The 26495-nt window shown below is 42.5% G+C and overlaps 1 protein-coding gene across 2 annotated transcripts in view; it reads left to right on the top strand.

The window, feature by feature from the left end:
• The window catches only part of c1qtnf4 (C1q and TNF related 4), a 48473-nt gene that overhangs the window by 15053 nt on the left and 6925 nt on the right, over positions 1-26495 (top strand). The gene's annotated exons all lie outside the window — the stretch shown is intronic.

Genomic DNA, 26495 nt, shown 5'->3' on the forward strand with positions numbered 1-26495 from the left:
TTAGAAAAATTGACTTTAATTTAAATTTCAACACCAATTTCTCCCTTAGATTTTTATTTGAAAATTTTAGCCATTCTCTTACTCTTGCTCTCCTGATAAATGAACAAAAGCACTAAATCTCCAGGTTAGCAGCAGCACTGGTTATCCCATCATAGCCACAAACAAACGTGCAATGTTGCTTTCAGTACAAATTATGAGACTTATTTATAAGTTAGTAACTTTTTGCACTATCTCTAGCTAAATCCTTAAAGCTGAATACTTGCTGTAGGTTGGTGCCCGGGTCATGGTCAGAGCATTTTACAGAGAGCTTTTTTGGTGAAAATGGCTCTCTGGTACTCTCAAAGATGAAAGGCTTCATTTTGATTGTACTATGTGCTTTGAAACACAATGAAATCATCGATCTTAATGTGCTATGTTGATAAAAGTGACTCCCTGAAACTGATGACAGTGATATTGCTTTAATGTAAATGGTAAATGGTAAATGGACTGATTCTTATATAGCGCTTTTCTACTCTCTCAGAGTACTCAAAGCGCTCTATACAACATGCCACATTCACCCAATCACACCCATTCTCACAAGCACTTTATCTATACTTAGTGCTATCTAACTACATTCACACACATTCATGCTCCGATGGATGCATCGGAGAGCAACTTGGGGTTAGTATCTTGCCCAAGGATACTTGACATGCAGACTGGAGGAGCCAAGGATCGAACCACCAACCTTCCGATTAGTAGGTGACCTGCTCTACCTCCTGAGCTACAGCCATTACTGCACAATGTGCAGTAAAGGCAGTTGATGAGATCACACATGAAATAAGCTGATAGACTGTTACCAGAAATAAGCACGACGCCCGTTCCTATTGTCCCGCAGCATCTTATATTCCTGCTCATTTACGGCATCCGATGAGCATCCGTACCACTAAACACAAAGTGTTGTGCATGCTGCTCTTCGCTCAGCATCCGTTGGATTTGGATCGGTTCTCACTGACTCTGTCTGTGTGGTTTTCAAGGTTGCGTGCTGCAGTTCCAGTGAAAGTCATTTTCAAAGGAGCTTTTGTATTCAGATGCCAGTGGGAGAGGAGGAATCAGCAGCCTGCACCCCTGTGTGTTTAGAGGACAGGTGGAGGGAGCCGGTCTTGAGCTGGAACTTCATGTTTGCTCCAGCTCATGAAGCAAAACATGTTTCATCTGTTAAGAATGGGTAAACATGTCAGCAAATGGCAAATTATGCCTTTGGTTCCCATTTTTCAGGCTTTTGCCATTTAAACATGGCAGCTCACTATATGGATGTTTTTTTTAGCTGAAACGTTTGTGAGATAAACCATGTGTCACATTTTCGGTTTTGAATTTACTTTGAATAAGAAACTGTCAAAAGCATTAACCAGCTTTGTTTCAAATAGTGTGATGATAGCGCCCACAGCCTGATCCTGATTACTTTAGTCATTACACAGCCTACAGACTGCAACCATCAGGCAACCTCTGCTCCCAGGGAAAATATGTATTCTCCAAATGGGTGTAACTATTTGCTGGAAGTTGCTGTGAAATCAGTTGCTAAAGCCCGAGGATTAGAGACCAGTAACCATCGATTGCTGGGGAAAGGTGTGTATTCCACGACAAATTGTTTGCTGAAGGTTGATAGCTGTTGCTAAGGATTGAATTTTTCAACAGGTATTATAATATAAATTTGAATATATTTTTAAAATTTGAATCATCAGGATTATATGCAGAATGTGGTACAACAGTAGGGGCTTACAACCATCAAAACACAATGGAGCCTTTATCATGGTTTGCAGTGTTGGGAGGTTACTTTTAAAATGTATTCCACTACAGATTACAGATTACGTGCCCCAAAATGTATTTTGTAACGTATTCCGTCACATTACTCAATGACAGTAACGTATTCTGAATACTTTGGATTACTTAATATATTATCGTGCTTTTTACAACTACATGAATGTCCTATTGCTGTGTGACTTATTACTATTACTGAAGGTTACTTGTCATACCAACTAGATGTTTAAATCTTAATATAAATGAGTAACAGTAGGTGGACATTAGGTAAGGCTGCACTTTTTGCAGCGATCTCGTATAGAAAACTATTCGGCGCGTATATAAAACAGGTCCGAGGCTCCGAACCGTAGTAAAGGGACCTCTGGCTAATACGTCGGGTTCTGTGTCGGGCTCGTAGCTGAAAACTAGCTTTACTTTGTTGTCTGGGTCAACTTTGCTAGTGAGAGAAAGAGAGAGGCGTTGAAAGGCTGCTTCCACCTCTGGCGCTGGTGCCCTACCCTCAATTTTTAATGCATATAGACACTGAGTGTTTTCGGGAGGAGCCGTGCTGCTCTCTGGCAGGAAGCACCATGCCCTCCTGTGTTTTAAATGCACTTTAGAACAGCACGCAGCAACACTACATATAAGCAGGCGGGAGGTTTGGGGTCTTCACTCACACCCGTTCTGTTAACCGTCAGGGCTGGGGGGCTGGGAGGAGGTGCTGGCTGTCATATTGGGGTCTGAGATGCAGGGCCTCCCTGCTACTGCAGATAAGGAGGCGGTCTGCTTTCCTCCACCCCAGAGAGAAGGGTTGCATCTCCTGGGTACCCCTGCCCCCAGAGGGGCAAACCGGACCCGGACCTGGGATATAGAGTATGTTTGGGGAGTGTGAATGTGTCTGCAGTGTCTATTTGTGTCTGTCTCCACGTCGGGTGAGTGCCGAGTATTTGTTTGTGTATATGGGGGTGGGAATGCACGTTTGTGTCTGCGTGCGCCTGTTCGTCTGTGTCTATATGTCAGCTTGGGTTTTAGACTCCACCTTTCTGGGAACATCTCAGGCTCTCCGAGGTATGGAGGCCTATCTTCCCTCACCACACTCCCAGTGGCTGATGCCCTCAGACATTGGTGTGTTGGTGGTTCTTGGTGTCTGGGGCTGGGCGCTCATGTATGTACCGGCTCACTCCTGGTGGCCGATTGGTGGTGCCTGGCGCCTGTGGCCCGGCTGGGCCCCTTCCGAGGGCCTGAGGCCCGGTCCTCTCTGGCACAGCTGGCTGCCAGCAGAGCCCGCGGGCACGTCACTGCAACCCCCTCTGGCCTCTGCTCCGTGGCTGCTGGGTGACCTCTCGTTTGAGGCTCTCCTCAGCTCTTCCCAGGAGGGTGGCACGGTTGCCCCCCTGGTGGTCCTCATTGGGTCCTCGTATTCTGGGGCCTCTGGATGTCTGGGGCCTGGATCTCCTCCATACCTGCTTCATGCCCTGGGGGACGGGGCTATGGCTCCCCACACTCCCTAGCAGATCGTTACATGGAGAAACCTTTTGAATACAAGTGTGCTGATCCACACAGGTGTACACACGGGTGTTCACAGACACAAACTATACCTTTCTTGGGTGCTACCTCAAAGCACATTGTGCGCTGTCGATCTTGCGTACTGCACAATAACATGTAATATTTAGCATCTACTGTTATCTACTGTTAGCTAGTTTATTGTGATGGTGTTGTATTTATTAAATTCAATTCAATTCAATTTTATTTATATAGCGCCAAATCACAACAAAAGTCGCCTCAAGGCACTTCATAGGTACAGAGAAAAACCCAACAATCATATGACCCCCTATGAGCAAGCACTTTGGCGACAGTGGGAAGGAAAAACTCCCTTTTAACAGGAAGAAACCTCCAGCAGAACCAGGCTCAGGGAGGGGCGGGGCCATCTGCTGTGATTGGTTGGGGTGAGAGAAGGTAGACAGGATAAAGACATGCTGTGGAAGAGAGGCAGAGATTAATAACAGATATGATTCAATGCAGAGAGGTCTGTTAACATATAGTGAGTGAGAAAGGTGACTGGAAAGGAAAAACTCAATGCATCATGGGAATCCCCGGCAGCCTACGTCTATTGCAGCATAACTAAGGGAGGATTCAGGGTCACCTGATCCAGCCCTAACTATATGCTTTAGCAAAAAGGAAAGTTTGAAGCCTAATCTTAAAAGTAGAGATAGTGTCTGTCTCCTGAATCCAAACTGGAAGCTGGTTCCACAGAAGAGGGGCCTGAAAACTGAAGGCTCTGCCTCCCATTCTACTTTTAAATACTCTAGGAACAACAAGTAGGCCTGCAGTGCGAGAGCGAAGTGCTCTAATAGGGTGATATGGTACTACAAGGTCATTAAGATAAGATGAGGCCTGATTATTTAAGACCTTGTATGTGAGGAGCAGGATTTTGAATTCAATTCTGGATTTAACAGGAAGCCAATGAAGGGAAGCCAAAACAGGAGAAATATGCTCTCTCTTTCTAGTCCCTGTCAGTACTCTTGCTGCAGCATTTTGGATTAACTGAAGGCTTTTCAGCAAGTTTTTTGGACATCCTGATAATAATGAATTACAGTCGTCCAGCCTGGAAGTAATAAATGCATGAACTAGTTTTTCAGTGTCACTCTGAGACAGGATATTTCTAACTTTAGAGATGTTGCACAAATAGAAGAAAGCAGTCTTACATATTTGTTTAATATGTGCGTTGAAGGACATATCCTGGTCAAAAATGACTCCAAGGTTCCTCACAGTGTTACTGGAGGCCAAGGTAATGCCAGAGTAAGAATCTGGTTAGATACCATATTTCTAAGATTTTCAGGGGCGAGTACAATAACCTCAGTTTGATCTGAATGAAGAAGCAGAAAGTTAGCGGCCATCCAAGTCTTTATGTCTTTAAGACATTCCTGCAGTTTAACTACTTGGTGTGTGTTATCTGGCTTCATGCACAGATAGAGCTGGGTGTCATCAGCATAGCAGTGTAAATGTATGCTATGTCTTCTAATGATGCTGCCTAGGGGAAGCATGTATAATGCAAACAGAATTGGTCCTAGCACTGAACCCTGTGGAACTCCATAATTAACCTCAGTGTGTGAAGAGGACTCTCCATTTACATGAACAGATTGGAGTCTGTTAGATAGATATGATACAAACCACTGCAGCACAGTACCTGTAATACCTACAGCATGTTCTAATCACTCTAATAGGATATTATGGTCAACAGTATCGAATGCTGCACTAAGGTCTAGCAGGGTAAGCACAGAGATGAGTCCACTGTCAGAGGCCACAAGAAGATCATTTGTAACCTTCACTAAAGCTGTTTCTGTGCTGTGATGAACTCTGAAACCTGACTGAAACTCTTCAAATAAACCATTCCTCTGCAGATGATCTGTTAGCTGTTTGACAACTACTCTTTCAAGGATGTTTGATATGAAAGGAAGGTTGGAGATTGGCCTATAATTAGCTAAGACTGCTGGGTCTAGAGATGCTTTTTGAGTAAAGGTTTAACTGCAGCCTACTTGAAGGCCTGTGGTACATAGGCGATTATTAGAGATAGGTTGATCATATTTAAGATCGAAGAATTAATTAATGGCAGGACTTCTTTGAGCAGTTTTGTAGGAATGGGGTCTAAAAGACACGTTGATGGTTTGGAGGAAGTAATTATTGAAGTTAACTCATAAAGATCAATTGGAGAAAATGAGTCTAACTTAACATCAATGGTACTAAGAGTAGCTGTAGATAATATTACATCTGTGGGATGATTATTGGTAATTTTTTCTCTAATGATAAAAATTTTATTTGTGAAGAAGTTTATGAAGTCATTACTAGTTAACGTTAAAGGGATGGTTGGCTCAACAGTGCTCTGACTTTTTGTCAGCCTGGCTACAGTGCTGAAGAGAAACCTGGGGTTGTTCTTATTTTCTTCAATCAGTGGTGGTGGAGGTGAAATTATTAACAAAATAATCAACCTCTGTTGGGGTAGCGTTCAGATAGCTGCTCTGCTCTGTGTTGGTACAGGGCATTGAAGATGATAACAGTGGGTGGATTATATTCTTAAACTTAGTTACAGCGCTTTCAGAAAGACATCTACTGTGATAAAGTCCACTCTCCACTGCTGTGTAATCAATTATTGTAAATGTAAATGTTATCAGGAAATGATTAGACAGGAGAGGGTTTTCAGGAAACACTGTTAAATGTTCAGTTTCTATGCCAGTTTCTCCCCTCTATTTTTCTTTCTCTCTCTCTCTTTCTTTCATTCTTTCTCCCTGTCCTATCCCCCAGTCATGTCTGTCCCGTCTGTAACAACTGAAAATCAAATCAAATAAATACATAATTATAATAAAGGTCAATCAAATGGACCAATATGGCAAGGCCGTGATGATCCACTTGATAAAGTAAATCCGTGTGGCATCTTTCTTGGCCTTCAGACAACAATTCTGATGGCTAAAGATCCAAACGGGAAAGGCAAAAAACCCCCCCCAAAAAAACCATATACACACATACATAAACTGATGGTTTGGTAGTGTGGCGTTGGGGGTCTTCTGAAAACTGTTAGAATCATCAGTGTCACATTTTGACCATAATGCAACAACATCTGGAAAGCATCTGATTGGCAACAGCTTCATTTTTTAGTTTGTCGTTGATCCCAAACACACTGAAAATTCAGTAAAAGCATACGTTGGTAGAAAAATGGAACATTTTAAGTCAAATATTGGCCTCCCAGAGTGTGTGTGAATGTGTGTGCACACATGTGTGATGAGAGATACTTTTGTTTTGTTTTTGTTTTTTTTCTCTTGCTTTCACAGAGCAAAAGCAGTTGTACTGGCCTATACAATGCAACAATAGTTCTCTGTGTGTCTTTGATCTAATGAAGAATAGTGTGTGTGCGTGTGTGTGTGTGTGTGCGTGTGTGGTGGGGGTGGGTGTATCAGAGAGAGAGCGCTATTGTTCAGAGGAAAGCAAAAGCTGGGTTACACAATGAGACTGAATCAGCTGCTTATATCTTCGTTTTTGCTGAACCAAAGGTCTTGCCATAGAAATTGAACCATGCTGTTTTAAAGAGTGATAGCACGGCTATTATTAGAACAGTTACAGTTACTAACATCACATTCACATCAGAGCACTGGCTAGTAAACATGATGAAAATGAAGGTTTCTACCATCACTGCACATTGGTGTAAAAGCTAAAGGTCGAAGGGAGCAGCTGGCCTCAGTGATAGTTATTACCAACATGAAAAGGGAAATGAAAATTAATTTAGGAGTAGAGACTATGTCTGCATTATGGTATGAAATATTAAAATGCAAGTTTGCATTTGACCACACCTAGGGATGCATGCAGACAACCAGCTAACCCTGTGAATAATCACAAGGACAGAAAAGTACATACACTTTGTTTTCATAGGCTTTATGCAGCCATGCGTACACGCTGTTACTGTGAACTACTAAAAGTGCATTTCTTCTATCGTCTTTAGCAGCAAGTGGAAGCAGACCGTCTCATTTTTCATCATTTGCATACAGAATCACTGTTTGCTCCACAAGTTATTTGACAATAATTTTTTAATAAGACAATATCAAAGTAGACGTGCAATTTTACAGACTGTGAAACTGGGAGAGTCACAGGAGAAGTGGGTGAAATGTGCTTTTGTTGTTGAGAACAGAAGAAAAGCTACTGAGGAACAACAAATGTGATGGAGGCGATCGATCCTTTAAGTTCAGGGTACAGAACGCTGCTGCAAGGAAAAAATAGACTTTAAAAAATAACCTCAAATCACAGAAGAAGAGTCAATAATTACAGGTAACAGAAAGAGCTGTAGATAGGTGTGTTCATAAACATGCAATATAACAACAATACATGGTTGTAGTTTCGCTGTCCTTTATAAAGCTTATTTATGTGTTAGAAAGCATGTGCATGGTCTATGTGTGTCATTTATACATGTGGCCAAAGCACTACAGATTATTTCTGCAAATGATGCAATCTGATGGAGGACAAGGGTTTGTTAAGAGCTTGTTTGCTGCCTGTTGTTGTTGGAAATGGGGCTGATAAAAAACACTTGGTCTAAGCCTTAGAATAAGCTGCCATTAAACCAAAACACTGAGCTAGAAGAGGCTAAAAAGCCACACATATCTGCACAGCTGGGTAAATCTGTAAGGTCCTTTTACAGAATCCCTGAAGTCAGTTTATTCAAGCTATACAGTATGTTTGTCTGTTTGTGCCAGGTTACAGGTTATAGAGTAAAGTCTTGCCTTTCCCTGAAAGACTTAGTAGACTAAATATTGCAGGCATCAATCATGCATGTAGTCTTTCACATTTACTAAGCAGTGTCATCAGAAAGCAAGAGCATTTTAGAAAATTAAGATATCTGATTTTATGATACTGGCTGTCAACTTCATGTCAATGTACATGTAATCTACATGTAGGTCCAAACAATCTTAGACAATAACACAGTTAATTTGAAATCACACAGTACGTGTGTGACTGAAGTACAGACTTTAAGCTTTAATTTGAGGTGCAAACAAAAGTATTGCATTAACTGTTTCACAGTCATTTTTATACGCATGCCTTCATATTCAAAGGCTCAAGAGAAATTGATAAAGCTGTTTTATGGTCAGGTCAGTTTCCTCATAAGTCTATGAAAAATTCAGCAGAAATAAAGTCTTGAGTTGATTCCAAGAGTTGCATTTTATTTGGTCTCTCTTCACTGGAACTCTCAGTTTGACTGTGAAAGACACGTGGATGCAAATGAGGAAGACTGAAACAAACAAAACAAAATTAGAGTAAGAGTAAAAACATTCGCATTGTCCAAATCACCATCTAACAAAGTCAGAATATTCATGAATAGATCGCTGCATCACTGTCAAGTCTACAATGAAGAGACACGTTCATACAGTAAATGAAAATAAAAAGGGTTTGCAGTGGTGCAAAGCACTGGTTACACTGACGAATGGGAATGCCATTAAAACAAAAAAGGAATAAAGTTCTTTGGACAGAAGAAAGTAAAATGAACTTAGATTAACCAGAATGATGGGAAGAGAAAAGTCTGGAGAAGAAGAGAAATAGCTCATGAGGTAAAACATACCATACCAGTGTTATGGGATGAGCATGCACACGCCTGCCAGTGAAACTGTGTCACTAGTGTTTATTGATGATGTGAGTGCTGACAAAAGCAGCAGGATCAGTTTGAATCTGCTCAGATTTGGCCAAATGCTGCAAAATTAATCGGACAGCACTTCACAGTCCAAATGGATCCAAATGGATAGTACCTCAAGGAGTACTGCAAAGAAACTGGATGTTCATCAACAGCCAGGTCAGGCAGATGCTGGAGATAAAACTGAAGGCAGAGAGAGCCATGAACAAACCCAGTGGGACTGAAAGCGGCTGCAGTACAGAGGAAAATGACCAGAAATGCGTCCACAAATGTAAACTGCAGCTACACTTTAATGTCAGTCTTTTTGGGCTTTGTCTTGCTTACAGTTCAAAAAACTGAGCCATGGAGGAAAAAACACTGTGCTCATACTGGTCAGTTCACACAAAAGAGACAGAACCATGATGACTCAAGGGGATTTTAACGTGCCAGTCCTTCTGTCACAATGATGTGAAATGTCTCAGATGCATTGGTTTGGTTCCATTATTAAACACCATGAGAAATAAAATGCTGAACTGTTGAGCACAAAATTTGTTCTTTTTTCGTTTCTGTCCTACACGTTCCAGGTAAGGCCTGGCATTAACATACGGTGCTTCTTTACCTGTAATTTACCTATAAACAGAACACCTCACTCATAGCACAACAGCTTCTCAGCTTCAGTCATCGTCCTTAGATTAGCTGAGGAAATCTTAGCTCAGGGTTAAATGGGAGATGATGGCGCTGCAGTTTGTGGACAGCAGCAGCAGGAAAAATGAAAACATATTAACAGGTTCTCTTAAAGGTAATATGAACTAGTCATCCTGAGCCAGCTGGAGAGTGGCTGTTTTGCTTCAGTCTGCAGGCTAATGTGTCTGTTATCACCTCGAGCAGATGGCTCAGCATGGAAGAGAGAGATTCACACATGCACGCACAAAGAAACCAACTCTTCCCTGCACATCCACAAAAACACTCTGAAGTATGTTTGTCATGCACATGTACAACGGTGCAAAACTAAACGTGAAAAAATTCCCACCAGAAACCAAATATTCTGTCCACTACTGACATTTATTCATTTCTGAGTGACAAGAGGGTAACGGAAATGATTTAAAGGTTTGCTGGGAATCTGCATAAAAATACAGCCACAAAAATATTCTAATGGAGGGGAAAAGGTCATATTAAATCTAGTCGGTATAAGCAGTGTGTCTGTAGTGTCTGTAACATTCCTCTGTAGATTAAACCATGCACATGCCGAGGTGACAAAGTTGCACTGCAAAATAAAACTTGGTGTGTGACCTTCAACATATTTCTTTTTCAGCAAGCTCCAACTAGTGCCAAAGTATCCTGTCACATGCTGTATAACTTATGTATACAGTGTTTTTAGTGTTTGACCAGATTATTTATGTTTGAGAAAGAAAAAAAGACGATTTAATCATCCTGAAACAAGATACTGTGACTTTCTTTCCCAGTGCATAAGCATTGAATGAACTATTGACACATATACAGTAGAATATAGACATAAAGTCATATACAGGGAGGAAAATAATAATTTGAACCCCTGCTGACTTTGTGTGTTTTTCCACTTATAAAGAAATCAAGAGTTTATGTTATGATCATTTCATTTTAATGGAGAGAGACAGAATTCCAAAGCCAACATGACGTAATACTTGGTGGAGAAACCCGTGTTGGCAAGAACAGCGGTAAGATGTTTCTTCCTGTAGCTGGTCAACAGGTTTGCACATATCGCAGAAGGGATTTTGGCCCAGTCCTCTTTACAGAAACTCACTAAATCCTTTAAGGTTTCTTGGCTGCCAATTCGACGTTCAGATCCCTCCACAGATTTCCTACAGATTGGAAGTAGACTGGTTTGGCCACTCCAAGAACTTAATATGCCTCTTCAAAGCCACTCCTTTGTTGGCTTGGTGGTATATTTTGGGTTACTGTTATGCTGAATCCTCAATTGTTCTGTCTGAGGGAAAGAGCTTCCTGTGCAAGATTTTGTGGTACCTAGTACCATCAACTGGCCCCGCAATGCAATGAAGTCATCCTGAACCCTTAGCAGAAAAACAGCCCCAAAGCATAATTCTTCCACCTCCATGCTTGACTCTTTGGGTCATACTCAGCATTTCCTTTCCTCCAAACATAACAGGACAAGTTGATGCCATTTTATATAAGCATTGCAAATTTCTTCTGTTTCACACCAAGACTTTTTGCCTTCTCAGTAAGCCTCGTGCTGATGATCTTATAACCCATTCCAGCCTTGTGCAGCTCTGGGCACAAAGCCAGTCTGTGGGAGCCCACATTCTGGCTAGGTTGTAGGGGATCAAGCACTTTTGTATGGTGGCCCCTAGAGACAAAGCACGTACAAACTCCAAAGCACGTACAAATTCCAAAACACGTGCAAACCCCAAAACACAACGGAAGTGCTCCAGGACCCTAGGTGCAGTGTTGAGCTTTTGTTACCTAGTGGCACAAGCCAGCAAGTACCAACAACCAGATTTGGTGTGTGGTAGTAACAGGTAAATGAACTTTTTTTTAAATTATTTGAATATATATGAGTGTGGTTGTTCTATCCTTGCAGGTGTTGTCCGCTGGTACTCCATGTGTTTGCAACAAACTTGCCGTTTATTTTGCAAATCGAGCTCAACACTGCCCTAGCGTCCTGGAGCAATTCCATTGTATTTTGGAGTTTTTGCATGTTTTGGTGTTTGCTCGTGCTTCGGAGCTTGTACGTGCTTTGCAGTTTGTACGTGCTTCAGAGTTTGCACGTGTTTTGGAGTTTGTACGTGTTTTGGAATTTGTACGTGCTTTATCTCTAGGGGCCACCAAAACCAACCAACAAAAACCCAACAAGGACCCCAGACCAAAACACGAGCAAAAAGTCAAGCATAACTTTGAAGGTCAAAGGTACTGAGCTCAAAACAAGACAGCCCTGGAGGTCGACAACACATGAGTCCGTTAACACTTGGTTCTGGAGGGTGACCCGGAGGTCGGCAACACAACAGTCCATGAAGCCTCCATTCAGGAAGTCTACCCGGAGGTCGGCAACACCAGAGTCCAAACGAAAACAGTTCCAGAGGCCAGCAACGTGGAATACGGTGGCGAAACAGTTCAGGAGGCCGCCCATGACGGCAAGGAAGTCCAGCTGACGGCCTAGAAAGTGGACGTGGCAGGCACCAGACGCGGACGTGGCTTGGCAGGTGCGCCAGGCAAGGCAGGATGCTGGACGGGCTCCCCAGACCCTCCAGCTGGCGAGGCAGGATGCTGGCTGGGTTCTTCTGAACCCCCAGTTGATGTAGACGGCGGCATGGAAGCTGCTGGGTGCTGGGCTGGCTCACCTGAGCCAGCAGCGGAAGCCGATGCAGGACCAGCAGGTACAGAGGCCCCCTGCAAAACTGAGAGCGGGGCAGCAGGCTGCGCTAACAGCTGAGCTGCTAAGTGTACAGGGAGCTGAGCTGCTACTTGTGCAAGTAAAAGCGCATGTGACTGATCTAGAGGCAAAACTAGAGATTGAGCAGGTGGCTGAACTGTGGCCTGCGCCAAGGACTGAGGCATAATCATGCAGAGAGAGAGCAGGTGAAAAACAGTCCATAGTGCCCACAATCTGTAAACAAGCGGCCATGAAATTAGTAGTGTTAATAATAATGATAATAATGGATTGGATTTATATAGCGCTTTTCAAGGCACCCAAAGCACTTTACAATGCCACTATTCATTCACACACTGGTGGAGGCAAGCTACGGTTGTAGCCACAGCTGCCCTGAGGCAGACTGACAGAGGCGAGGCTGCCATATCGCACCATCGGCCCCTCTCGCCAACACCAGTAGGCAGTAGGGTAAAGTGTCTTGCCCAAGGACACAACGACCAGGACAGAAAGCCCGGGGATCAAACCGGCGACCTTCCGGTTACAGATACGCTTCCCAACCCCCTGAGCCACGGTCGCCCCGTAATGATCACTGATCCTGAGCCAGCAGTCTTTACGTTCTCAGAGTCTGAGTCAGTCTTAATTGGCCTAAAGGCAAATGGTCCAGTCTCTTCAGACACAGAAGAATTCAGCATAGGCTGGTTGAATTCAATCAATGACACATGAAAAACAAGGATCACAACCTGGCACACAAAAACATGACTTAGACCTTTATGGTGAGGCTCGAGGACAAACATTAAATACTCAGGTATGTATCTGGTTAATGACAACTTAACAGCATGATAGTGGTAAGTGGTACATTTACTTGGAACCACGCTTGATGTGGACTGTAACTTATAAGTGTTGTTTAGATTGTATGGAGAAATGGGTGCAGATAATGCTGCGCTAGAATCCTTAATGAAAAGAGATGACTTTTCAGATTGTGACTGGGTGGTAACACTGTTATCCCAACATGAAACCTCATCTAGTGATGAGTTTACAGAACTAGAGAAGACAGACATCACGGGAGGGGATAACAGAAGTTCACTAACAGTTAGACTGGACTCCCCACTTTCAGCCATGATCACCTGATTGGAGGTGACAGTGCTGGAGTTAAACAGTTCAGAAACATCCTGCTTAAAATTCAGAGGAAAACAGATTTCAGGTTGAGTAATGTTACCGCTTGGATTTCTATGATCTAAATTCGTGTTGTTGTCTGTGAGTTTCATAGTGAGTCTTTGACCAGCATCTATAGTTTTCAGTTCTTTGCACACAACAGCAGGCAATACCTTATCACTTGTCACTTCACACACAATCTGTTCACACTTTAATTCAGGACTGGCCACCTCTGAAATGTCTTTACTTGCTATGAAAGCAGAGGGGCCTGGAGGAGAAGAAACACAGTCTCTGAAGACAGGCTCCAAAAGAGGGTGTGGCTGGGGAACCAATCAGTTCTGGTACATTGAAACCTTTATTTTGAACAAGATCCCCAAACATGACTTTCTCCAGTGACTCAGTAACACCATCATTAGCTTCTTGAAGTGGCTCTGGGGTGAGCAGAGCAGACACAGGAAGGGAGGCATCGGTCACACATAGTTCAGTCTGTGATGGAACCCTTGGCACAACATATGTCGCAGAAGAAAACACCTCCACCCCACTGCCCACAATATTCACATTATGATCTGTGAAAGTCTCTTTTAGTCTAAGTGCAGCATCAGAGATCTTTACAGGAGTACTAGAATTGTCCAAAAATTTTTTAAAAACAAAATCTCCTGTCTGTGGCTTGGTTAGCGGCGCATTACTTAGCTGAAACCCAGCACTGTCTAACTCTGAACAAACGTCTTCACAAACAGGAGGACACATGACACAGGATTCCCCGTCAGCTCAGCAGCTGAGCCGTCAATCTCCTGTTTGGAAGGGCGTGACAAAAACACAGGCTGAAACTCTCCAGTGCTGGAATTCACAGTCTGTGTGGGTCTTACTTCTTGTGCATAGAAGCCAGACGAACAGACAACACCATTCTCAGTACTACAGTCGGCCATCTTCACACTATGAGTCTCTTTTAACTTTGACTCTTGAATCTGTAATTCTGAATCTAGTTCATCTTCTAATGTTTCAACAAAGACTGGTGATAAAAGACTGCATTCACTCACCTCCGGTCGTTGCGCAGCGCGACGGCGACACGAACGCCGTTTCTTCTTGATGGTGGTTTCCAATGAACCAGACAGCGGTGCCTCATGCACGCCGGGCACCATTGCACAGGCTGGGGAACTAGGTGCTGACAGAGCGGTAGGTGAGAGTTTCTGGCAGCTCAGGGGGCCCCCGAGAGCCAGTTCCCCGGAAAATCTTGTCATAGTTAGGAGTGAGCCACGGCTTCCACCGGAGCTCTTCCTCTAGTTGAGTGCATGCAGCGCGCTGCTGCTCCTCGAGGTCGAAATCCATGACCTCCACAGCATCCTTGTGTTGCTCAGTGGAGGGCAAGACATGCCGTAGCAATGCGCGACGGCGACGTGAACGCCGCTTCCTCTTTGAAGCGGCCATGGACAAAACTTGAATTTTCGTGGCGACCGCCCCCTCGTCCTCCAACCACATCCGTGCCAGATAGGAGACAGGAGATGAGTAGTCCGATTGAGGCGGCGAAGGTGAGTGGCCGGTCCGAGGCGGGGTGACTGGCGAGAGCTCCTCCTCGGAAATGAGCCAGGGCTTCCAACGGAGCTCTTCCTCCCGAAAGGCTCATAACACCTGCTGCCGCTCATCGTCACCAAAATTGATGGCCTCCACCACCTCCGTGCAGCTTGACTGTGGCGGAGATGAGGAAGCCGATGTATGGTGAGACGCTGGCAGAGCAGTGGCGAGCTTCAGCGTTCCAACTCTGACTGCCTCTGGCTCACGAGGCAGCGGCGACGACACCCGTTTACGGGGTGAATTTGTGGGTGCTGCTGTGGCTTTCAACACTCTCTAAGCCAGCGCATGGGCGCGAAGCTCCTCCTTCAGGGGGCCAGAGAGTCTAATGCCTCAAAAAGCTGGGGAAACTGCCGGAGCTGCGACAGGATGGCGTCTATAGCCACCAACACAGTGGACACCACTCTGGGGTCCATGCACCCACAGATGCGCGTCATGAGCTGGCTGATCCGCTGCAGCTCCTCCCCCATCTCATCTGGACTGTCTGCTGGGTCTGACATGGTCAGGTCATGCTGTCACGGCGGGGTGCGCCGGTGTGTAGATGAGGTAGACCCAAAAGCAGACACAGTGAAGACAGTACTAAGTCCAAAAATAAAGCGAGCCTTTGTTGTGGCTGATGGCATGAGAACAACTCTAGAGTCACACTGAAACTGGGAAAACTAAGGGGACTAAGAACACTGTGTAAACTAAATGACAATGACACTCTGTGAAAGAACTATGAAAAACTATGAACACAGAGTAACTAGGAATGCTATGAAACACAGTGAAACAATGAGGGAAAACTATTAAATCTGTGGTGAGGATAACACACAACCTGACAAAGAACAGTAAGAGACAAAGGACTTAAATATACACATAAGGTGATCAGGGGAAGTGGAGACACATGAGGAAACAGCTGACTAGGATGAACATAATGATGCACAGGAAATGTAAACCAAAACACAAAGACATGGAAACTGGACTTTCAAAATAAACAGGAAAAAATGATAAGACGCAGGCATGACACAAACTTGACAACATTAACCAGGCAGGCAAGAAACATGACCAATAACAGACAATAAACAACATGGGGAACTTTAACACAGGGGCAGATGACACAAAGAAATTAAGAAACAAAGGACTAATAGCAACCTAGAAATTGACTGGATGAGCTAAACTGAAACTAGAACACAAATTAATACAAAATGACACATTAACAACCCACACACTGGCTCCCATGACCCAGTACCGTGACAGACTCATTAATGTTGAATTCTCTGGCAGCTGCTCTATTCCTATATTGTTGCAGTATATTAATGACTAACCTCGTATTGTGGATGAATAATCTCAGTTGTTCTCCTGACTGAGGTTTGGTCCGTTTACAGCATCCTGCCATGCGATTGCATTTGTCCCTGACCATCGGGAACCCTCGGGAAAAAGTTAGCGTTCATCCTCCAGCTTCACTGTGTTTATGCTATGCTAACATAGCTGTGTCGCTAGCCACCACGTAGCACATCCTTATATACCAGCTAGCCCAACTTCAGTAACCCTACAAACGTCAATGCTGTTTAGTTTTCTGTCTTCATTTATGTTGAAGTGATAGCAGAGCTGTACGTTTGAAATTTTCAGAAATCTCTCACTCAGAACATGTTATATCATGATTAGGTGGAAACTAGTGAGCTAACTTCCTGCTAACTTCTAACTCAGTGAAATGTAATAAATTCCTTTTTCATGGATGCCTGGATGTTAAACTTAATTGTTTTACCTGGTAAAGCAGCAACGCTGATGATTTTATTAAAGATAAAAGAATTTCAGACTTTGGGACCTGAAGATGATGGAGTTTAGGACCCAGATTATTCTGCGAGGCTCCTGACTACGGTAGCCGTAATGCTCCAACAATCCATCAAGCAGTGCGGCTTCGTAGCTTACCAACATTTTTTGACAGATATTTGACCACATAAAATCGGTTCGAGGTCAGTAAGCACAACCAGAATTCATACATAAGGCGCACTGTCGATTTTTGAGAAAAATAAAAGGATTTTAAGTGCACCTTATAGTCTGAAAAATATTGTAATATTTCCTGGGCCCTGTGGTTGATATTCTGCCTCTCTCCATTAAAATGAGACAACCATATAGATTACAGGCTGTTCCCTTCTTTGTAAGTGAGCAAACTTACTGATTCAGGGCATGAAAGGATTATTTCCCCCACTGTTCATATAACCTTAACCACATTATATAGGGCAGAAACAAGCATGATTCAGATGTGTGAACCCACATGTGCACAAAAATATAACTTTAATCAGCACACACAGATAAATTCACACTCGAAGTCACACATTTCTTCTGATACACACCACCAGCAACCCACGCAGCAGAGACTACACAAAAACGCACACCACCACCCACATGACAAAGTTATATAGGCCACATGAGCACGCACGCACAAACACACACACTATTACTGTATTTTAAATCCCCAGTAACCACTCAACAGCTAGATCCACTCCAAGAAATTCTGCCAGATTTGTTCATCATTCTTCTCTTTCTCCACCTTTCCTCCATTTTCTCTCCCTCCTCTTGTCCTCCTTTTCTCTCCCATCTCAATCGTCAGGTATCGATCTGTTTCCAGGGAGGAGAAATCAGCCCTTCTCCTCCCTCTATTTTTAGACGCGGGGCATATCTCGGGGAGAACCACAACACGAGAGAAAGATGGACTAGAAGCACCAACTCTACTGACAACACAAGATGGTGCTTAATCTGATGGCGAGCTGATATTAGAAAAGAATAAAGACAAAGCTCGTAAAGCAATGAACCTGCCAAGGATTCGCTGTCTCTGAGGATATTTGGTTCACTGCGGTACAATCCATGACACCACACTGATATCCATTTGTAGTATTTTAACTAACTTCTACAAGAGAAATTCTCTGTGAGACTCTTAAAATCCTCTCTACAAACTCAAAAATGCATGAAGGTCAATCTGACAATAAGGCTGGTTTTGAAATCCCCCACAGGCTGACCTTTGGAGACAAAGAGGAGTTTGGCTCACATGTTTCTGTTGTCTGAAAAACACACAGATATTTCTGTGTGTTCCTCAGTGTCTCTGCTTAATCTGTGGATCACAGAGAGTGTAGATATTAGAAATCACATGGTGAAAAAACTATTATTCAACTGAGTATGATAGCTTATGGCTTTACCTCTACAAACAATCATTATGGCCTTTTAAGAACAAACACAGATGAGTATTTAAAACCCCTTTGAATCCATCACATCTGTGCAAACCCGTTTTATTTTCAACCCCATCGAACAACAAGATGAGACTTTTTGAGTAAAGCTACTTAGATTTGGGGAAACAATTTGTTCAGGGAGGCCATGAAAGCTCAGCTGATTCTTTCTCTAACTGCTCTGCCTATAGTTGCTTACACCAACAAGCCGCTTTGCAACCCACCTTAACCCAGTTCCTACTTTGATGACTTGAATTGAATGAATATCTTATCAGTTTTCACCAATGCCTACTATCAGTTTGGGGATCTTGGGGTTTTTCTTCTCCACCTCTCGCTCCATGTATGCACATATTGGCAAATACAAATTACTGCAGATGGTGGTTTTCTTGGCTAATGCACAAATCTCTGAATCTCTTGGGAAGAAGGATGCCTTTTCAAATGCAGGATGCTTTGTGTTTTGTGTTTTAGCCATCAGAAAATACAGCAGCTCTGTAACACTCGTGCTGTGTATACAGTGAACAGACACACAACCAGCTCTGTGCTGCTGCTTCATCACTCAGCTGAGTGGTGGGGAGTCCCGTACAGAGAGTGATTGATCCCCTCTAGGATCAGAGCTCTTTTGATAAGATTGCTGCGACTGTCACTGAGGCATGCAACCTTTCATCTTCTGTGATAATGTTGATTTTCCAGCAAGGTGAAGGGCATGGAGTTAAACTGGCAGAACACAACAGTGCAAAAGCACATGATTCATACTCCATGTATTTTATGGAAAATACATTAATTACACAACTTGCTTTTGTAGTTAACCAAATGCCAAGAAAGTGGAAAACATTCATTAGGAAAAGAAGTTTCAAAAAATCTTCTTATTACATTTATTAAGTCTTTTGTCATAGACTGTACAAAATACAGCTGGAGCCTCAACCGCTGCAAAATGAACTTTGACTCTCTCCCTACCATCTGCACTGTGTTTACCGTAACGGAAAGAAGAGGGGAGGTAATCCTGTACCTCCAGCACATTTGGTGTGTTGATGTTCAGTTGCAAATAGTTGAACACACACTAGTCTACCACTCTCAGGTATTCTGAAAGCTCATCTGCCGAAGTATCCGGTAGCTGCAGATCCTGTCAAGAAGTTCTGAATATAAGACTTTCGGTAAGACCGCCACTGCCTATGTGTACAGGGGGCAGAGTGAAAAGGGAATAAGACACAGTTCCTTGCAGTGGCAGTCCAAACTTCTGTGTCTGACACAGTTTTAAATGTGAATGTGCTAGCGTACAGTAATCTGTGTTTAACGCAGTTCTGACCAGTGAGGAAATATCTCAGCTATAAGTGTTTCATGTTCTGCATCTGTGTTAAAAATCCAAGTTTATGCTTTTATTTTGATACATATAAGAAAACTATTCTGGAGGTCTTCAAAACAACACTCTGAAAGGATTAAGAGGTGCATCAATGTGCAGGACAGTCATTCGCGACCAGTGTTGGGTAAGTTACTTTAAAAAAGTAATTAATTACTAATTACTAAAATACTTATCTAATTACTGTGTCAGAAAAGTAACTTAATTACTAAATAAGTAATTTAACTAAATCCTTCTTAAAATCCCTATAAACCTTGAGCGGGCAAACAATAGAAATTAAACTCTTTAAATAATAAATATTTTTTTTTAAAGACGGAGACTCTACAGTACGCAGCGGTAGCATCTCTTCCACAATGTAGCCCGCAATCATTTTTTAAGCTCACCTTCAGACGCTTTCTGTGCTGCTAAAGTAAAATCACATTTTGCCTGCTTAGCAGGAGTTGCCACGGTGTTATCCATGGATGATGAACAAGGATCACTCAGAAGTGTAATGCGTGTAATGCGTTACTTAGTAACGCATTACACGCATTACACGCATTACACGCATTACACGCGTTACTTAGTAACGCATTACACCCAACACTGTTCAGGACATTTTGAAATGTGCTGAAGACACTGGAGAAATCAAAGAGCATCATTTGGACAGCCCCTCCTGTCCTGTCCAGATGGATGTAGGCACGGTGGATTAGGTGTATCGCGGCAGCGCCAACTCGTACATCCGGTTGGTTGGCGATCTGAGTAATGAATCAGTCCCCGTGGATTTTCCCAGAACATGTTTCCTGGCACTTTGAAACAGCTAGTACTGACATGGATATTTGCATACCATGGAGTTTAAGAACTCACCGAATATCTGGACAACTACAGATAAACTACTGAGCAGTCTGAAGGCAAGACAAAAGAGGCAGTTTGATGGCAGCATTCACATGTTTGTTTGTTTGTTTTTTGCTTATTGTGATTTGTTTTTCATGTGTTCAGTTCCACCTGATTCTACAGTGTATGTAAACACAGCTCTGGCCTACTTCTGTTGTTACCCTGAGACAAAAAGCCAGAAAACACAAACAGTATTTAAGGGGAATGAGGGTAGGAGATGTTTTACTCCAGTACATAGTAAATCCTCTGGCACGTGGAAGAACAGGCATCTTTTGTTAAAAGGAACATATCCAGGACTCACTGGGACCATAATGGGATTTCCCAGTCTGCTCAGGCTACTCAGTATTCCCCTCAGAAGAAGCTGCTGGACTCGTAAGCTGTTCAAAAAGGGAATTCTGGCTTCAGCCCAGTTAAATATAGAAATCGACGTTTGAACAGACATTTGGAGATAAGTAACTAGTAAAAAGAAATAGTAAATAAAATTCATGGCAGTCAAATTCATTAGCTGATACATTTCCTCATATTTTATCTGTCACAGCTGATGTTAGTCTGATGGCCTCCCTCAGTCTCTGTATTGGCCATCACAGCTGAGTGCTAGCAGTCACATTAAGTTAACATATGGTTTTATTTGCAGGAGGGTTAAACAGAGCTGTTGTCCTCTTGAAACAAGAGTACACTCCAACGAGGTAATTAACTTGCGAAGGCTCCACTGAAGCTGTTGAGCTTCAAGAATAACAAAAATATATTTCAGTAACATAACACTAAAGTAATTTCCACAAATTATTAATTTATTGTTACAGGTTTTGGTTTCAGAACATATACACATATATATTATGATCCAATAACCTATTGAACTTACACTTCTGACTGATAGATAACAAATTGCCTGTGACTTGGAGCCTATTTAATATTAGCAGCTTCACCACTTCTGCACAGTCTGTCTCGGCCTGTGGGGAAGCAAGAAATTAGAAACACAATTAACAGCAGAGTGAACAAATGTGAAAGTCAGCTATCCCGTGATGACTGAGCCTCTGCAGGCAGCAACCCCTATCTTCAGGCGTTTTGTTGCCAGATGGCAGATAACTCGTATCTGAGCCAATACTTCATCTTACTTGCAGTGCTTATTGTTTACAGACCTCTGGGCTTGCGGTACTTACATTAGTATTATTTATTTTTAACCTTAATACATTATGTCATTTTATTACTGCAGTAATCACCGGACACCCTGCTACTGAGTGAAACTACAACAACTAATCAAATGTTGTGGTATGCTACTCGTCGTGCTGTATAGCAAATGTTAGCATGCTACCATGCTCAGGCAGTTAACATGCTTAAAGGGGCTTTTGGCCAACAGGGATTACTGTGCTAGCACCACTGTGTTGTCCATATGACCGTCATACACTTTTACATGACAGAAACAACGGTAGGTCTACTTTAACATCGATGTGTTAGCATAATCAGTGAACATATGTTAGCATATGTTCAGCTCAAAGCAGTGCTTTGCAGCATTGTTAGCTACACCTCAGTACAGCTAGCATAGCCATTTAGTGTTTTTCTGTTTGTTTCTGGTTAAAATGAAGAACATTCACTGCAGCACACACTGAGCAGCACATAGTCAAACACACTTAGTGTGTAACAGATATTGTTGTGTTATGCATACTAAAAAAAGCTTGTACAATCAGATAATTGTAACCACACAATTACAATGCTCCGCGCATAATAATGTTAACACTAAACTTCAAGAAAGTCAGCCAAAGAGAAATATGCACCTGAGGTGCATTTTAATTATAGAACTGTGCAGGGCACTAGAAAGAGGCTCATTAGTTACATTTTTTGAAAAAGTATCACCATGTACTCTTTATTCTTGAATGGACTTACTCAGCTCCATCCCGTTCTGTTGCTTCGCTCTGTGCTTCACTCCCATGGGTGCTCATTATGGAGGAAGTTTGTTTGATCTGTTCTTTTATTACTGTTTGAACCTGAAGCGTCTCTCTGCGGAGAATCTACATGACTAGTTAAAACTGCTGCCATTACATAGACAAACACTATTTTTTGAATGTAAGGTGCCATTATGTGAACAAGACTAACTACTGCATCATCTGCTTTTTTAAGACTGTTATGATTCATAAAGGAAAATTATGATATCTGCAGCACTATTTGCTTTCTCAGAAAGCATTTCTCTCTCTGCTGCAATGGGACGAGTAATCACACAGAAGTGATCAGTTGTGCCTCGGTGCCCTAAGTACAATTAACCACTATAATTAGTTTCCATTTAAAGAGGTCGATTTAGTATAGCCATACAAGAAGAACATTTAGTTTCACCAGTAATTAACTTTCAAAGATTACAAGTTATAGAGAACCATATAATATACAACACTTTGCACATTAGATGAGGTAAGATGCCACAATGCCGGTTTGTCATGAGAACAAATTCTAATCAATAACAGCCAATAAAAATCCCAACAGAACAAAATATACGGACCTATTTCCTGCTTCATATAAAGTTATATACACCGATCAGCCATAACATCATGATGTCATGCATGTGAAGTGAATAACACTGCTTATCTCTTCATTCTGTTCCCTTCTGTTGGGGAGGACGTGACCTTTGTGTCCTCAAAGTTAATGTGTTAGAAAACTGGACAAGCTTAAGGAGTCAAAACGTTATCCCCAGTCAGTGTGTGTGCTGTGTACATGCAGCCTGTATGTATGAACCTGTTTTAAGTCTTATAGTTTCCACTTTTCTCACCAGTTAGGCATGCAAACCTGTTACACTACTGCAAAAGTGTTGCACAAAGTAATGGTGTGTTTACTGTGTTTGGTTTGACAGTGAATGTTGGTCTGTGCGTCTAAGCTTGTGCATTTAACCCAAGTAAAAACATGCAGTTCATAAAACCATTTCCAAAAGAACAAGAACACTGTGTAAGAGTGTAAATTAAAACATAATGCAGTACAATATAATGTGACCAAAAGTGTGTGAGACTCTAAGACTGATAGTCTGGCCCTCGGGTTGAACTGTACTAAAGGGATTCTGTCATGGAAATCTCTGCATGGGCTCAGGAACACTTCTAGAAATCACTGTCTATGTTTGCCCACAAATCTGCATCATGCATGTGTGAGCACTGCTGAAACACTGCTGTCATCTCTGCGCCAAACTGTAAGCTGACTGGAGCAAAGTGGAAAACTGTTCTGTGGTCACACACTTTTTTATTATTTTGCGTTATCTGGACTGAAGAGGAGATGGACAGTTTTTAATCAGTACAAGTTCAGCAGCCTTCATCTGTGATGATAATCAGGTGTGTTAGTGCCTGTGGAACTGGATCTGGAGAGGCAGCATCAATGCTAAAAGTACATACAGCCTTGTCTATGTCAGCAGGACAAAGACAAAAACTGCACACTGCAATTTTTACAACAGCATGGCGGGGTAACTGAGCTGCCTGCAGCCCAGACCATTCACCAATACAAAATATTTGGAGCATTATGAAATGAAAGACACGGCAAAGAAGATCCAGACAAGAATCTGAAAAGAACGAGTCGACATTCGTCTCCCAAAAGCAGCCGGTATCCCTGATTTTCCCAGATGTTTACGGACTGTCGTCAGTAGAAGGGATGCTACACATTCGTAAACATGGCCCAGCTTCAGATGTGTTGCTGTCAACAAAATCAAAAGCACCTATTTTCTAACTGAAATGGTACATTTTCTCAATTGAAACATTTGATTTGCTGTCTGTGTTCTACTGTAAATAAAATCTTTCCATTCTGTTTCTATCTGTATTTTCCACAGCATGCCAGCTTTCTGCAGTTGTGATGGTGAACATATGTGCAATGCTGTCGTCTGGGTTGGTAGGCAGATTAGCCTTGTCAGGTCACCAGTAAAAGATCCATCATAAAATATGATATAAAAATATGCAGACATTTGGTTTAATAAAATAAGCAGCATCCAGAAGTCACAAGAGTATCAGAGTGCCTTCCTTTGCAAAAATAACCTGTGAGACGGGAGAACCCTGCAGTGTGGTCGGGAAATGTTACTCACTTTTAATTTGTCTTGTAAGATACACTGCACTCAATTTCTTCATGGAGCAGGACCGTCAGTCACTCCAGTTCAAACTGACCTTGACCTAACCTAACAGTTACCATGGAAACCACAGCCAAATCTAGAGGAAACTTTACAACAATGCTGCAAACTAACCAGCTCCATATCTGCACTTATATAATCTGTCAACATTGGCAAAATAAAACAATAACTGAGATATGTCACAGTGTAAAAAATGAATCTGACAGTATGGATTAACCACTTATCTCTAAATGTTTCATTTAATGAGTTTCATGTTTATTGTTGGTTTTTTTTAAATCAGCTATAGTGTTTAAAATAAATGAATGGTACCTACGTGAGGGCCTGGGAGGGAGTATAACACCAGAACCATAAGAGCAAAGCAGCACCGTCGCTATGAGAGCATTCACAGCTACAGTACAGAGAGCCAGTAACAGCATCAGGTGACTCAAGTATTGATTTTGGGGGGGAAAGTGTGTGACAGGGTTTATGACTATATAAACCTTCTGATACCTCACTGTCACTTGTCATCAAACTCCACCGTCTGCTCACAATTTGAATTAGAGTTCAGATTTTTCTGATTGTGTGAAATACTGAAGCATATTGTTGACACAACTGCATCTAATTTTCTTCATATTCTCTAACGTTCTGCATTGTTTGTTTTGTAAGTGGATGGTTGTTATATGTAATAAGTCCAAATGTAAAACTAAGGTGGTGAACATGTATTCGCTGTGCTGAACATGGAGACCACTCCCCCGAGTCTCTGCTCCTTACATGTTAAGCCTCGTCCTTTTGTTCTGACGGGCTTTCAGAGCCCTGCAGCTCCACCTGTGTGTGTGTGTGTGTGTGTGTGTGTGTGTGTGTGTGTGTGTGCGTGTGTGTGTGTGTGTGTGTGTGTGTGTGTGTCTACTTCCTGTTGGTTCACTGGGGGAGGACAATGAGACAATGAAAGCGCTTGTCGCTGCTAATAAAGAACATAATACCTCCTTTACTGAGCACGAACTGCTTGAGTGATTCAAACCCTGCTCTGGGACTGCGTGTTTTTCTTTCATTGAAAAGCTTTTTTGTTGTCGTTTTTGATGTGCAAATGTGTAGTTGCTCCACTGTATGGGGGTCGGGTTTGTCCAGTGCGGTTCTAATGTTGATACAAATATGTGCCTCCACTGTGCAAAAGACAGATGTGGCTGAAATGACTGCACGGTCTGTCATGACCAGGAAGGGGCAGCTTCTCTGACTGCAGAGGAAAACCTGATTGTAATGAAGTCGACAAGAAAGTGATGCTTTGGCTTCTGCAGGTTTGTCCACTTATTACAGTAACAGTGTTACTGAAGGCAAGATGATATTTATTTTGTAAATTATAAAGGATAAAAACACAGGGTGTGATTCAGAGCTTGTGTCAGGCAGTCGTGCTGTGACAGACGAGTTGCTACCATATGAGAGTGAAGTGTTCCTCAGCTTCTAAGACAGGCCAAAAATTCGGCTTGATTTTTAAAACTAATCTAGATGGCAGTGGACAAAAAGCTCAGCTCGATGGAGCAATGTCATCTTTCATATGCAGTAAATGGCACTTGCTTAACAGTTGAAGCTCAGTTATTTATTATTGTCCATAATTCTCTACGATGGACATTTTTGTCAGGTGATGTTTTGAGTTGGTGCTAAATTTCAGGACGTTTCTGCTGGTTCAAGTGTGCCGACAACACTGACTCAGTGAGAGCAGCTCAGGTACATCCAGGAGGTCAGTGACTGCCTCAAGGGCAAAGCAAGGCTGAGACAGCATGTAAGCAGCATCCATCCATTTACAGGTGTGTGTGTGTGTGTGTGTGTGTGTGTGTGTGTGTGTGTGTGTGTGTGTGTGTGTGTGTGTGTGTGTGTGTGTGTGCGTTCACATTCACATCTTTGGGCAGTTTAGGATCACCAATTATCTGAATCCTACCAAGTACGTGTCTCTGAAATGAGGGATGGAGAGAGAGCTCACACAGGTACGAGGCAAACACTTTCAGGTGTGAGGCAGTGGTGTTAGCCACCAC

This window comes from Neolamprologus brichardi, chromosome 1 (assembly GCF_056152115.1).
Source record: "Neolamprologus brichardi isolate AB-2024 chromosome 1, ASM5615211v1, whole genome shotgun sequence".
NCBI classification, from domain to species: domain Eukaryota; kingdom Metazoa; phylum Chordata; class Actinopteri; order Cichliformes; family Cichlidae; genus Neolamprologus; species Neolamprologus brichardi.